At 42.5% G+C, this 15,535-nt stretch overlaps 1 protein-coding gene across 6 annotated transcripts in view; it reads right to left on the bottom strand.

Annotated features, from left to right (window-relative positions):
* Positions 1-15,535, bottom strand: part of Bicd1 (BICD cargo adaptor 1) — a 220,662-nt gene that overhangs the window by 15,729 nt on the left and 189,398 nt on the right. The window lies entirely within an intron of this gene.

Genomic DNA, 15,535 nt, shown 5'->3' with positions numbered 1-15,535 from the left:
ATGTGGGGTCTGAATCCAGTCACAGCCCGTGCATGTGAGGCAAGTGCTCTACCACGGCTCCATTTTTCATGATCTCCCCCAAGAAGCAGAAGGTAGTGTAGCAGAGGCGCTCCACACACTCCCACGGATTAACGAAGAACAACTCTACATCCCCTGGCCCATGGGCACCAAGAAGCAGCAGATGAGGGCATGATTTAGGCTCCCTGTGCTACAGCCTCTTTCTCACTCACAGCCCGCTGCCAGTGACCTTCAGAAAGTGTCGGCCCAGGGCCCGGGGCCTAAGGCCTTCGCCAAATAGCTGAGGGCTCAACTGGAGGGCAGTGAAGAACCTCCCAAGTACAAGGCAAGATGCAGGCCCAGAATGGGGACACTGTTGAGTTTCTATGAAGATGGGGCTGAGAGTAACGAATTCTGCTGGCAGGGGGAGGTCCTGCCACCTGGCTTCTCTCAGGCTTCTATTTTTAAACCTTTAAATGCAATTTTGAAAATGAACCAATTTCCCTGAAGTCAGGGAGTCTGGGCGCCCACTGGTGAAGGTGCAGGGCAGCAGTGGGCGTCTGTGTGGACAGCGTGGGTGGGAGCTGATGGGTGAGGACCCTGAGCATCAGGACGGTGGCGGGGCTGTGGGGGTTCGCTGCTCCCCACCTCCCCCTGCCCCTCCTCGTGACTCCTGTTTCCATCCCCAGCTCCTTCCCAGCACCACGAGCTCTGCCAGCGCTGCTCGAATTCTACAAAAATGGTGTCTTCTGAGTTTCCCTCATGCCAAAGGACCAAAGCTCTTCCTTACAAGACACGGCCCAGCTTCCCTCCCTTGCCTGCTCGCTCTGACTGTGGTCTAGCTCGAGAATGCCCTTTTGCACGGGTGCTCAGAGCGGAGAGGAGGGGTGCTTGCACGCTCAGCAGGCCAAGGTCCGGCCTCATCGGAGTCACCCAATTCTTTGAAAACAGCAGGAAGCAGCGTTTGGGACACCATCCACTGCCACTCCACGGGACTTTTGTTTGCAGATGCTGCTAGCAGCTGTGCACTCCCGTCCTCTGGCACGGTGCTTGGCAGCCACTGTACTCATGCATATACCATCCCACGCGCCTCACCTCCTTCCATTCAGTGCATCTTTTGGATCCCAGCATATTCCCTTCCTCTCCCGTTTCTTTTTCTCTCTCAATCAGAAAATCTGCTAATCATGACCTTGATATCACTATCTAAGAACTAACAGGGCCAGGCTAAGTAGAGGCCATATTACACAAACACCAATCTGTGAGCTTGGACCCTTCACACAGGTCAACCAGCCATGAATCCAAACAACTGTATTAGCTTCTAGACTCAATTTCTCTATTACTCTCAGGAACACTTTAAAATACATACTTAGGGGCCAGGGATTTAGCTCAGTGGTACCGGCACCTGCCTTGTAAGCGCAACGTCCCGAGTTCGACCTCCGGTACCAAAAAAACAGAAACACACAAAAAATAAAATACATACTTGGTTGTTTGCCAAGGTTCAGATATATCATCACCTTCCCTGGCTTTAGGACTGTAAGGATGGTCTTCTAACAGACATGTAAAATAATTTTTTCTTTCCTCCCGGTAACGGAGATTGAACCCAGGGCCTTCACGCTGAATTACATTGCATTCCCAGTCTTTTCTTTTGTTTTATTTTTTGTTTTGAGACAGGGTCTCACTAAGTTGCCCAGGCTGTTCTTGATGAACTCACTCTGGCTGTCATTCCCATCATACCCTGGGGCAAATGGAACTCCATTTCTAGAAATTTCCCTAGGGCTAGCCTCACGTCTTCTGGTCCACAGTTTAGAGAAAACTTCTTTTCCACTGCATAAAAACTTCATACCCACACCTCTTCTTCCAGTTCTTGGTAGTCTCCCTCTACTGCGACACTTTCTCTCTGAGTACTCTTTACTCTCTTCCATATTAACCGTTCAGTATCATAAACCACAAAGTGAAAGGGAAAAGGGTGTGTACTTTCTTCTTTTCTTATTTTGAAAAGGAACTCTTCATATTCTCAAAAATAGGCAGGAGAAATGTGAGTTTATTATATAAAGAGCACACTGGCTCCTGGTGAGACATAGAATTATTATTTTTGTTAACTTGGTGTACTGTTTCCAAGACTTTTTAAAAACATTTAGTAAATCTACTTGTGCAATTGGCTGTTGAATATGATATTACTTTTATTTTCAAATAGATACCACCCTGGACCCAAAGATCTCATATACAGTGGTACATCAGTTCACGACACTTTTGTTTGTGAATAATTTGGTTCACACACAGAAGCATTTGGCAAAATTTTGTTCTTTGTGAACTCTGCATTGGTTGATGAATACAACTGCAGACATCTTTTCCAGAATCATGAAATAAGTTTGTGAACCGAGTCACCACTGTACAGTATTTGGAATAAATCATCAATGCTTACTAAAGACCTTTCACAGATGACTGATAGTAGAAAAGCAAGATTAGGAAAGCGGTTGGATAAGAAGTGCACAGAGAGCTGTGGACAGCCTTAACACCAACTCTCCATGGCTGATGATCAAAACACAGTGCTGCCTTCTTACATTCGACAGTGGAAAGGGTTATCCTCTTCTTTCTGCAGATCTGGACTTGGGTTTGGGCAGTGGAAAGAAAGGGAAGAACAGGCAGAAAGGAAGACGGAAGGTGGGGTGCAGGAGGGGAAATAACGGGGATATGCAATCCAAAGCCCTGGAGTGTGCAGGCAGGAGGCTAAAACTTTACACGCAGTCTCTTTGATCCTTGTAAAAACTCAGAGATAGATTTTATTTTTACTTAGAATGAGAAACTGAGGCTTACAGAGGTTAAGGAGTTCATGCCTTGTCATTTGGGTATGACTCTTACAGTGAATAAAAGGTTTTTAGTAGCCAGAGGTAATGACATACACCTGAGCAGAAGGACCTCCAGTATGAGCCCAGTCTGAGCAACTTAGCAACTAGAGAGGCCCTGAACGAATGAATGAAAGAATAAAGGAATGAATAAAGAAAGACATAAATGAAAGAATTGGGGCTGGGAATGTAGCTCAGTACAAAGGCCCTGGGTTCAAGCCCCAGTATCATCCAACAAAACAAAACAAAACAAAATTTTTGGTATTCAGAAACCTAATTCAGGTTGGTTGTCATAATAGCCATTTAACAAATTAGAGCCCTGAGGATCAGAGGGCTAAGTGATTTTCTTAAGGGCCATGGAGAGAATGGCAAGGTGAAAGCTTGAGCCAAAATTCCCCCTGCCCTCTCTAGTCTCCCTCAGTTACCCAGGCCTGGCTTGAACTTCCAATCCTCCTGCCTCAGCCTCCCAGAGTGCTAAGAGTACGGGTGTGTGCTATCGCACTAGCTGAGCCCACTCCATACTCTCCACCCATGGAATGTCCACAGATCTGAGGACGAGGCAGACAGTGTCCTCTCAAGTTCGTATGTTGAAGCCCTAACTCTGCACCTGAAGGCCAGGCTGAGGGGGGGGTGGCTAAAGTGACACCGTTGGGGTTGGCTCTGATCCAATCCACCCTCACATTCTGGCAGCAAGAGGAGTCGAGCAAGACATCGGGGATGCCCATGTCAGAGGAAGGACCACGAGAGGATGCAGCAAGGATGCAGCCATCTGCCAGCCCAGGGGAGAGGCCTCGGGAGGAACCAGGCCTGGGGGCCTTCAGCTGGGGCGTTAGGCTTACAGAGTTGTTAGAGAATGAAACGCTGTTTAAGCTGCTTGGTCTGGTCACAGCCTGAGCACAGGGAACAGTCTTTGCTCCTTGCTCCAGAGGGGAAGCAGTGGTCTTGCTTCCTCTGCCAAGAGCACTCAGCCCAAATGAACCAAAAACAGCCTAAGTTCTCTGAAATTCTTGTCAACACCAAGTGGTCCAAGGGTAGAAATAAATATGCTTTGATTCAAGAAGCACAAAGCAAACTGAGATCAATAGAAGGCCAGAAACACAAATTATGAGTGAAAATCTGCAGATTTTCTTTGCAGCAAAAGCACGCTAGACACAAGTGAGAATGGCCAAATCCCCTGGTATCAGGGAAAATTAAACTGATGATAGAATGTGAAATATCAGTAATTATGTTAGAAAAACTGAAATTTCTACATACTGTGTACTGAGATAGGAAAACTGTGTAATTATAAACAAGTTTCCCAAGTTTGGGAATTCTGTGTGTTTGTGGGTAACAGCAAAAGGTGCTCCCCATCATCAGTTCTGGGCACCCTCAGGTCTAAATGAGAGTGGTGGACAAAGACCCTTGGTCATGGGACAGGCATTCTGCAGCCATTTCCTGCATTTCGCCAACCAGTCTTCTAGGGACTGGGACCGAATCCAGGATTTCACTCTGACCTGCTTCCCCTATTCAGAGTGCCTATTCACAGTGTTTGCTGTGAGCAAAGATCTCACTAAGTGGCTAAGTTGCCAAGGCTGGGCTCAAACTCAGTCCTTCTTCCTCGGCCTCCCCAGGCTGGGAGTACAGGTGTGCATGGCCATGTCAGGCTCTGGCGTTGCTTCTATTCTGCGTCCTCTCTCCGCTGTGCTTCTCAACTCTCCATTTCCAGATGGGATTCGCAGTTTCTTCACTTACTTTAGGGCTTTGGGGTTGAACTTTTGGCCGCACACATATAAGTCATGAATTCTATCACTGACCCACACCAGCCCCAATCTTTGTGTTTTGGTTCCCACTCTGCCAGTTAGTAGCTGAGCACCACTAAAGAAGTGACTCAACCACTCTTTGCCTCAGTTTGTAAGCCTTGTGCATTTGATGAGCGGGGACATTAAATATCAGTCTTGCAGAGCTGTGTGAAGGTCCGGTGAGAAAATGTGAAAACATGCAGCCCAAAGTCTATGGATGGGGCCATAGGGACAAAGAAGGACACTGAAGTTCTCAGCTTCAAGAAACAAAGCAGCTGAGCATGGTGGTGCCGAGGCAGGAGGACTGCAAGTTTGAGCCCAGCATGGGCAATTCAGTGAGACCCTGTTACACTTAGAGAAAACAAAGCGAAGGGTATTAATAGCTGTGAAACAAGAAAGGCCAAAATGGACTGCACACGGAATTCATTTCCACAAGCCTTGCCTCCTGTCACTGTATTACTGGAAATCCTCCTCCTCTTGCTGACTCTTCAGAGCCGGTCAGTGTCAGGGTTGAGAGAGGAACCCCTGCGTCCTGTAAGCTCCTCCAGCACTCAACCTCCCCAGCATTTCTTGCCCAACTTGTGGCCCCCACTTTCCCTGCAGGTTATGGACTCCCTCAGCCAGAACCCTGCCTCTGACTCTGCTCCCTCCAAGGACTGCTCGGGAAGTTTCTGTGTGGTGCAGACACCTGCCAATCTACTGCCTCCACTCCTGGGAAAGCCTCTGTTCTTCATAAGGACTTTTTAATGTCTGGTAGATCCACTCGAAGAAGGAAGTCTGCAATTCAGGCATTTGTCATTAAGACAACAACTTTCTAACAAAAGGAATAAAGAAGAGGAAATAGTAACTAGTAAATATATTTCTTTTTTGGTACTGGGGATCAAACTCGGGACCTCGAGCTTTCGAGGCAGGTGATGGAGCCACTGAGCTAAATCCCCGGCCCACTAGTAAATATCTTAATATAGTGCTATCAATTTTCATGTTTTGATAATTGGGAGACTTTGTCATATAAGATTTTGATGCATAAATTATTGAAAATAATTTTTAAATTGCCATTAAGATGTGTCAAATGATATTAATACTAAATTATTCCTCACTAAATCTACAAAATGACTGACCATGTGTTAGTAAATTAACCAAAAAGTTAATGGAAAGAAGCATCAAGTACATTCTCCTTGCAATAATAACTTAAATATTTAAATAGACCGAGGGACCCCCAAACAAATCAACTGAAAAGACAGACTTATAGAAAATACAGGAAAAAAGGAGAGTTTGAGAAAGAAATATTACCTAAAAATAATAAGAACAGCATGAGATAGAAACATAAGGACTAATAACAGGAAAAGTTCAGCTATTTTCAAAAATCATATGATGAATTACGTTAACACAAATAAAAATGGACAGCTGTGAAGACCTTTGACATTTTATAATCAAACACAGTTGGCTATCTCAACTCTTTTTGCCAAATGTATCACATGACCCGTTAACATACAAGTTTCTCCGATAGTACCCACAGATGACAGCACAAATCACAACTTCTTAGGGGTATGATCTGCTAATGCGTGTCATTAGACACTTCAGCCTTGTATTACACCAGCTAGCTGCAAATTCCATTATATGTTTATACCCTTGATAGTCAGCAACAATCATTATGCATTAAGTGTTTTCGGGGAACAAAACAACAATTGGTGAAACATATCAAAAATTTCAATATAGATCATGCAAAGACCTGGTGACAAACTTAAAAAGTGTCTGGCTCTGCCCTTCATAAGTGACAGCTGCTTCCACTTTATCAAACCATGTAGACAGCAGTGAGATTGTTTCCGACGGTGTAGAATCAGAGCATGACTTGCTGGGATGTAGAGAGGGAGCTCTTTTTATAGACTTTTCAGGGTTACAGATAGACAAAAACTTTTACCAGCTTTCCACTTACGGTGCTCATGAGTGTCACATGACTAGCTGATAAAACAGAGCACTCTGCAGGAAAATCTACTTCATCTCAAAGCTTGAAGAAGAGAAATAAAAATGCCCTACAGTGTAGTCACCTTTCTCCTTCAGTCATGGGCATGTGTTATCAACAGCATGTGGCAAAGACAGGAGGACAAGGAGGACACAGTGGCACCAACAGGGAAAAGGACATTTCGCTGCCAGGTTCTTACATCGACCGAACACCTTTGAAATCATAACCTTTGGTTTAGCAATGACTTTATCTGTGCCAGCTGACACAGTGAAGGCGGCACCGGTGATCTGTGCTTGGTGAGCAAAGCCCACAGCAGCACATATCAAGCGAAGACCAGGTCCTCCTTTAAAATGTCAGAGTTCATTCAACGTCAAAAAGACAAAAGAGAAAGAAAGTTAAACAAACCACAACCAAGGACCCACTAAAAGATCAATTGTGAAAATAGATCCCAGACAAGAAAAACATATGAGACACCATTTGATGAAATGTGTTTGATTTTCTTAATATTTTCTTTCCTATTGTTTCTATCATTGCAAAAAAATCACACTAGAAAATATTTTGAAAAGCTCGGGTATCCTCTTCTGTAATCGATGGATCTGAAAATTATAGACTTTCATCAATGTAGGTTCTTTCTTTGCTTTTTTGTCCCTTTTTAAGAATACTTATATATAATCCATATTTTGGGGGAGAAACAATTCAGAAACCCCCAATTAAACCAAGTGTTTCAAAATATCTTATGTTCTCACAAGTAAATTAAACTATAGGAAAGCAACATGTTCAAATACTAGATATTTTTTAAAATCCAAGTTTATAGAAGGAAAATTCATTTTTTTAAGGAAAAAAATAACAATTTATAAGGACAAGATTCCTAATGGAAAAATACTGGATTCATAGCAATTTAATTGAAACAAAAGTGTTCAAGAATGCTATTAAGGAAAATAAGGTTCACCTACATGTTTATAGCCAACTTACCTCTTTTTGCTTTTGATGTCAAGTAGTGCATAAAAAGAGAAAAAAATTTATGTTTAACTTATTCTAATGTCATTACATAATGGCTTATCCTCATAAATACCTACTCAGAGTAAAGGCCTACACTGGTTTTTAAAGGATTCTATGAATAGAAGTGAAGCAGGAACTGTCTAATAGCCAGAAACAAGTTTACAGGATTAACTAAGCAGCATACTCATTGGGATATCTGTGTCAGGGACTTAGGTACCATCTGAGTGTAAGCAAATGGTATCTGTTCCTACCCTAAGCTTTGAATTTTGATTCTGATAATCTGAAGTGATAAGAATGCTGTTCCCTTCTGGTCTGGTCCTGTTCCGTTCTTTTTGTGGTGCTGGGGATCAAACCCTGGGCCTCGTGCATCCTAGGAAATCACTGCTCTGTGTAGCGCTGAGTTCCATCCCAGCCCCCCAGGCTGATTTGCTATTTCTAGTGGGATATATTTTTCTGTCTGTTTTTGAGGAACTAGAGATGGACCCAAGGCCTCGTGTATGCGAGGCAAGTGCTCCACTACTGAACCCTGGTAGGAGGTAGGGTTAAGTGTAATGAAGAATTGAGAGGCAAGGCTCTGTTCAGATAAGAAAAGAAAAAGAAAGGTAGATGAACAACATCAGGGCAGCAAAAGAAAATCCTCATGGTGAGGGAAATGTATTGTCTTCAACTAAAAAAAATTACTAATGTTTATGTCCATTAAAGATAAATTTAGTTAAAATGACAGTCGTGCCATAGGCATCACTCTAAAAAATAGATGTACACATTTTATATAAATCTTTAAATGTAAATTTTGAAATTAGGAACTTTATGAAACAGATTATATATTTAATATAAATCTTTACATGTAAATTTTAAAGTCAGGAGTTTTGTTTTTTTTAAAATCCTTATTCTATCAGGGCATGAAATGCACATCTTTAATCTTGGCTACTTCGGAGGAGCCAAAGTTCAAGGCAAGCCTGGGAAACTTGGTGAGACCCTGTCTCAAAGTAAAATAAAAGGGGTTAGGATGTAGCTCAGAAGGAAAGCACTTGCCTAGCATGTGGGAAGCCTCAGGTTCAATGCCCAGGACTGAAAAACAATAAATATAAACAAGTCATTTTGTAACAATCCAATCTGGCCCATCTCCTGAGAATGGCTGACGGCAGCCATTATGTGAGAGGCCAGTTCTAGACAGGTCCCCCGAAGGAGACTGAATTTGCAGACTGACCACACTTGAAGTGACAAAAAGAAGCAAAATGCCAAAAAAAAAAGAATGAGAAAATTGGGGTCCTATAATGTCTAAAGCCAAGATAAACTTGGCTTTTATGCGTACACAAAAAACGAAATCTGTGATAGTGAGAGTATATTAATGACTTCATTTCTAGCTAACAGATAACAAGACTGAATGGTTATATGACATCTATATGACTTTACACTTAAAGGATAGAATAAAGCCCACCATTTCGAGTTGTCTTTTTTCCTTTGTCTGCTCATACCTTCCAGACATAATACGCTGGGGAAATGGCCAAGAAATCTGAACACAATCAATAGAGGGCTAAAGAGACGGTGTGTGGACAGCGACACAGCTGTGCCCGAGGAATCCCAGGTGTCAGAAATGCACCTTTGTCCTTTAGTGAGTACAATGCACTGTGGATCCTATCTGGTTGACCAGGTGTAGAAATTTAATTACTAGGTCACTATAAGTAGTCCAGGTGTAAAATGCTACAGAACCTCATCTTCTTGATAGCCCTTAAAGGGGTAGGAAGTGGCAAGCCCGCAGGTCCCTGCATGCGCTTTATGGTGCCACATGTCACTTGTGCCGGCTCACAGCCAGAGCTCACTGCTCCTGCAGGCCCGCTGCTCGGAGCTCGGGAGAGCCTGTGGATCCTGCGCTGCTACCTGGAAGATCCATTCCCCGACCTGCTCAGACACCTGGGTTTGGGTACCTGCCCAGCTGATAGGCACCAGAGAAGACTTCTGACTTAAATCAGTAGCCCTATATGTGGTGTAACAATATAGGTATATTTTTGGATACTGAATCCTATCTGCTTTGAGAAGGAAAGTAAGGTATTAGCACATTGCAAGAATTCCAGCATGAACTTAGGAACACTGACTGCTCTTTCTGCTTTGCATATTCTGTTCATGGCACATAGACATTTGATTTTTTGCAGTGCTGAGGAGAGAGCCCAAAGCATGCTAAATAAGCACTCTGAGCTACACACCCAGCCCCATACATAGATACTTTAAGCTGTCAAAAATTTTGCCTTACATATTAATGAGAATTTTTCTTCTTCTTGGAAACAACTTCCCCTTTTTGTAGAACTGTAACACACACTGCTGAGATGTTAGTACATTTACTTAGACATCTATACAGAAACATGGGTTTATACGAGGGGTTCCAGACCCCATCATGGAAGAGAATATCTTGAATTCACAGAGATTCAAGGTGGGGAGAAATCTCTTCAGGATTTCTTCCCTGCAGACTCTTTTTCACATTCATGAGGCTTCGTGGGCAGAAGGAAGCTGGTTTGCCTGGGCCCTGGCTTCCCTGGATACCCTGTGCAGCTACTCGGGTATGTTTTCTCAGATTCTCTACAGAGAGGAAAGGCCCTCCACAAGGCAGAGTCTAGACACATCTTAGGGGATGCCTCATCGTCGGGTTTGTTACCAAAGAGGGTGGGCTGCTGTTACCACAAGGGCAAACAACCTGCAGACCAGCACCTGCGGGTGGGATCAAAAAGAATGCCACAGCTCTTCAGAGCACACCGAGGCATGGCTTTGCTCTGGGATGTGAGGAAGAAGATGGGGCGGTAGAGCGCACAGCTGTTTTGTTCCGTGTGACCAGCTGGCCCTTATCAGGTGGAGGCTGGTCCTTCCATGGAGTCCAAAGCAGGATCCACATGATCCTGGATTATGGGACTCAATCCTAGAGGTGCCTCTCCTGGGCTTTGGGTTTTCTTGTCGATATTTATTCGGGGAACCAGAAGGTAGAGCCATTTGGCTGCACCCTATCCTCACAGTTTACTTTGCTTGCAATGCTCAGGCTCTGAATATGGAATCTTTTAAGGACATGCAATTCCTGGACCGTAATACCTGACAGAAGAGAGCAACAGCAAAAGCGGAATGAAAATGCTGACAGAGCTGTGCTGGCCAGAGGCCCCCTAGCCACTGGCTCTGTGGGTGGCTCCACTCTGCAGCACGGAATGGCTTACTTGGCTCGGTCCTCAGCTTCCTCTTACTCTGGGAAGAAGGAAAACACTTGAGACTCACCTTGGATGAGTCTGATGTATTTTCAGTATCTACAATATATGCTGCCATTTAAAAGTGGCAAAATGCATTTGAAACATTTTCAAAACACTTTCTGCTTTGTTTGTTTGTTTTGTTTTGTTTTTTTGGTACGGGGCATTATCAAACTCAGGATCTTGGGCTTGCGAGGCAGGTGCGGTGCCACTGAGCTAAATCCCTGGCCCCAACACTTTCTGCTTAAAATAAGAAATATAGGCTTTCCACAACTTGGTTATATCAATTTTTAAAAAATTGATATGTTATTTTGACTAAGTTGATACAAGTTATTTTGACTATAATTGACTAAGTTATTTTCTTGTTTTAATAATATTTAAGGAATATATTTTGTTAGCATATATCTAAACATTAAGAATTAAGTACTTATTCTGGAGATCTACTAACGAACAAAAGAGGCTATAAAGTATATCCAAACATTTAATATGTATCTCTTTAAAAGAGCATTGCTTTAGAGACAAAGCTGAGTCAATCTGAAACAGCAAATATCTGATTCAGTTCTCCAGTATAAAAGAAACTATATAAAAGAAACCGGATGTGGTGGTGGCACACCTGTAATCCCAGCACTTGGGAGGCTGAGGCAGGAGGATTGTTTTGAGTTCAAAACAATCCTGGGCTATACAGTGAGTTCAAGGCCAGCCTGAACTACATGGCGAATTCTTGTCTCAGAAACAGAACCAAATTAAACAAACAACCCCCCCCCCCAATATGTGCCATCTTAAATCTTGTCTTAAATAGGATGTGACTTATTAAAATTTAATTTTTGAGTAGAAATTACATCTAGTCAAACCCACTGGTGAGTAAGACACTTGGGAACTGTACTGAACAAGGAGCAGGCACAGCCATAGCCACACGTGGCTCTGGCAGTTGCAGCGCAGTGGCCCAGTTGTTTCTGTGTTTCATGGTGAAATGATACCACTGTGAATGCACTGTGCTAAATAAAATGTATTATTAAAATAAGCTCACTTGTTTCTTTTCACTTTTCATAATGTGGCTAGTAGAGAATTTAAAATTACATATGTGGCTTATATTTCTACTGGGTTGCTCTGGTCTAGAAGGTTAGAGTCTGGTAGCTGACATTTTTGTCACTTGGCAAGACATATGCCTATTTCACATATGGAAACATTTTAAAGCTTTTCCTCTATAATTTCTTTTGATTGAAAATAATCAAGAAAAGCCAGGCATGGTGGTGCACATTTGTAATCTCAGCTCTCGGGAGGGTGAGGCAGGGGGATCACTGTGAGTTCAAGGCCAGCCTAGGCTACATAGCAAGATCCTGTCTCAAAAAACCAACAAAACAAAACCAAACCAAAAAGAAGAAGATGAGCTGATGTGAAATGAGAGCCAAGAGAAATGAGTGAAGAAAACAGCATGCATGACAATGTGGTCGTGCCAGTGTTGCTGGTAACACATACACACCATGCATATCTGTTTATGTGTATATATTTCTCTGCATCTGCTTGCATGTGTACAGAATGTTTCTGGTAGGATCTAGAAAGCTGGATGAGTACAGTTGTGGCAGAGGTCTACTTCCTACTATATACACTTCTGCACCTTTTTAATTTTGAGGCATCATTAACTATTTAAAAATATACTTACAAAATACACAAAAAAGGAATAAAATAAAGGAAGCATGTAACTTTCTACAGTACTTTGTACTCCATAGTGATAAATTTTGCCTGCTAAAATGGATTTTTAAAACTCTTTGCCTTGATTTTTAGGCATGCATATACTAAAACAATCAAATAAAGATACTTCAAAAATGACACATATGCTCCCTGGCTTATATTGTCAGACAAGTAATTCACTTGGAAAATTATGTAGATTTTACTACATTAAAGGGTAACTGAATTAGACTATTGATAATTCTGTATACCAAGAGAACTATACATGTACAAGATAAATCATAAGAAAGCTATTTATTTTGATACGGGAGAAAATTTGGACCAATGATCAATTATCCTACAAGCTGAAGGCCTACTATGTACCAGGAACTGGGCAAGATACTGGAAGTCAAAGACCAAGGAGGTTCTGCCCACAAGAAGCTCAGAGACACACAGGAGAATCCGATGGTGAACTCCGACCGTGCTGTCTCAGCTGGGCACGTGGCAGCGGCTTGGCCCCCAGCACAGGCTTCCTGATATCTGTGGGTGTGTACACAGCAGCAGAATCATATACAAGGCACAGAACTTAAATAAACAAAAGCATAGAAATCTTGGCATTCTAAAATATTTTTACAAAATTAGCTTTTAAAATAAAAGGTGAGTGAGATAAATTTGAAGATATTTGATATTTATCTAAGCAAAGCAAATATAGAACAAGTTGGGAAAATCAGATGAACTGCTCTATTCTTCAGTTTTTACTTAGGTGTCAGTCATTACAGTGACAGAATCTAACAAACAGACACAGCTCTCAAATGATACCCTCAGCACTGCACATTCCAATTCAAGATCATTCTGTACTAAGAGGTTTCCTGGAAAAATGAAATTACCACTTGAAGAAATACTTAAAGAAATGAACAAAAAAATGGAGGTGTTGTACATTTGTTGTAACAAATCCTTAATCCCCTCCAAAAAGAAAAAACTTGCAGGGCTGGGGATTTAGCTCAGTGGCACTGCACCTGCCTCACAAGTGCAAGGTCCTGAGTTCGATCCCCCGTACTGCAAAAAACCCCAAAAAACCAAAAAAACAAAACCAACCTTGCAGCATGTGTGATTGGTTCATTAAAGTTGGAAATCTGAACCAATGTTTAATTGCATGCTACTATATATTGAAAAAATGTGTAGCTAATAGTTTTGTTGCCTTTTTTCTTTTTTTCTTTGCTATGCTGGGGAGCAAACCCATGATCTTGTGCATGCTGGGTGAGCAATCTACCACAGAGTCACACCTCCAGCCCTGAATTAGTATTGGTGAATCAACTTCTGTTTTGGCAGATTCCAAATTAAAGACAATAAGCTCTAGTACCTATTAGGCAATATATAAGCCTTCTATAGGGAAGAACTCTCGGAAAGTTATGTTGAAAAAAGATAAGTTAAAGGATTCCAGGTTTGGTAGAACACTAGCCTCACATATTCAAAGCCCTGGGTTCCCTCCCCAGCATAGGAGAAGAAAATAAAGATTACAGGTTTCAACAGAAGACTTTCATTCCACTCCTACTCTTTCAAGGGCTGAATACCGTGGAAAAAGAATGAATTGTAATGAGGAAATAGGAAAGCCTCTATAGGAAAACTATAACTTAGAAACAGCGAACTACTGAAGCCATTAGTTCAGGAAGTTCAAGCAGCATTCACTGAGCTCTACCCACATCCAGAACTGGGGACAGGGAAGGACCAGGTGGCAGGGCAGGCTGTGCGCCCAGGACACGCTGGCTCCCACCTGGGAGTTTCCCCTGCACACAGGCAAGCATTTCTCCCCCCAGCTCTGACTGTGGTATCCCCCTCATCTGCATCTCTCCTTAGTCTCCACACCTGCTTCTTTACCGTAGGTGTTAGCCATGCCTATTCCATTCTCACCTTGCTGCTAGGATAGCATTCTGTACTGGACACCTGGTCCTACTCAGCACCACAGCTCTCAGTTGGCCAGCTCTGATCTACTCTCTGGTTTCTAGCCTGCTCACCTTCCACTCTCATTCCCATCACTTCCACATCCTGAGCAGGCTGTTGTCGCAAGCTCACAGCCTGCATACATGAGCTCTGTTCTGGAAAGCTCTTCTCATTCCCACCTTTATTGCTACCTTCTGCCCACCTTCATAGCCAGAACTTTCAGCTATTCTGGGAAGAGGTCCCTAACCTCTCTAACACCTGTGCTTATTCCAGGAGCATCTACTGGCACCGTTCCTTATGTGCCTACTTCCGCCTATCAGAATGTGACTTCCTCCTTCTCTCCTTCCTTCCCAAGCGTAGAGCCTTGTGCATGCAAGGCAAGCACTCTACCACTGAGCCACATCCCCGGCCCACGACTGAGAGTCTTCTGAAGAACAAGGCTGGGTGGCATTTCATTTGAATATCACCATATACCAGGAAAGTGCCTTATAGCCAAGGAAACTGCCTGACACACAGTAGTGCTCACTATATTTTAATGAATGAGTGAATAAGGAAATGCTAATGAGGGAAATGTGGTTTTGGTACAAGTGGGCTTTGTAATACAACAAGTAGGAAAATGTTTTCTGGTTCGTATGTTGTAAAATGTAAAGGTAATTTTCCACTATGAAAATATTCGTGTGTATGTTGACTACAGACTTAAAGGAGTTATTTTATGTAGCTTTGAAAATGGCAAAATATAAAATATCACAGAAAAAAAGGCAGATTTCCAAACAATATTATTCTCTCACACTAGTGCAGTAGTAACCTAAAGAGCAAACTGCTTAGCGTGTTACTTCAGGAAGAGACTTCACACCTGCTTTTCCAAGTTTGAAATGTCTTATTTGTCTTGCACACATGCATTCAGATTTTAATTACAGAAAAAACATCTCTTGCCTGTGAATCAGGTAGATTCCTTTTACATATTCTGATAGATAGATTTTTTGTTTGTTTGTTTTTGACACAGGGTTTCACTATGTAATTCAGGATGGCCTCAAACTTGAGATCCTCCTGTCTTAGTATCCTGAGTTCTGGCATTAGAAGCATATGCCACTATTCTCAGCTCAAACTGGTTTTAATTACTAATTAAATGATAATAAT

This window comes from Heterocephalus glaber, unplaced genomic scaffold, assembly GCF_053883595.1.
Source record: "Heterocephalus glaber isolate CG9 unplaced genomic scaffold, H.glaber_assembly_v1.0 deba00001733, whole genome shotgun sequence".
Lineage (NCBI taxonomy): Eukaryota > Metazoa > Chordata > Mammalia > Rodentia > Bathyergidae > Heterocephalus > Heterocephalus glaber.
Note: the sequence above shows the minus strand (reverse complement) of the source record. Positions and strands in the feature narration are given on the sequence as shown.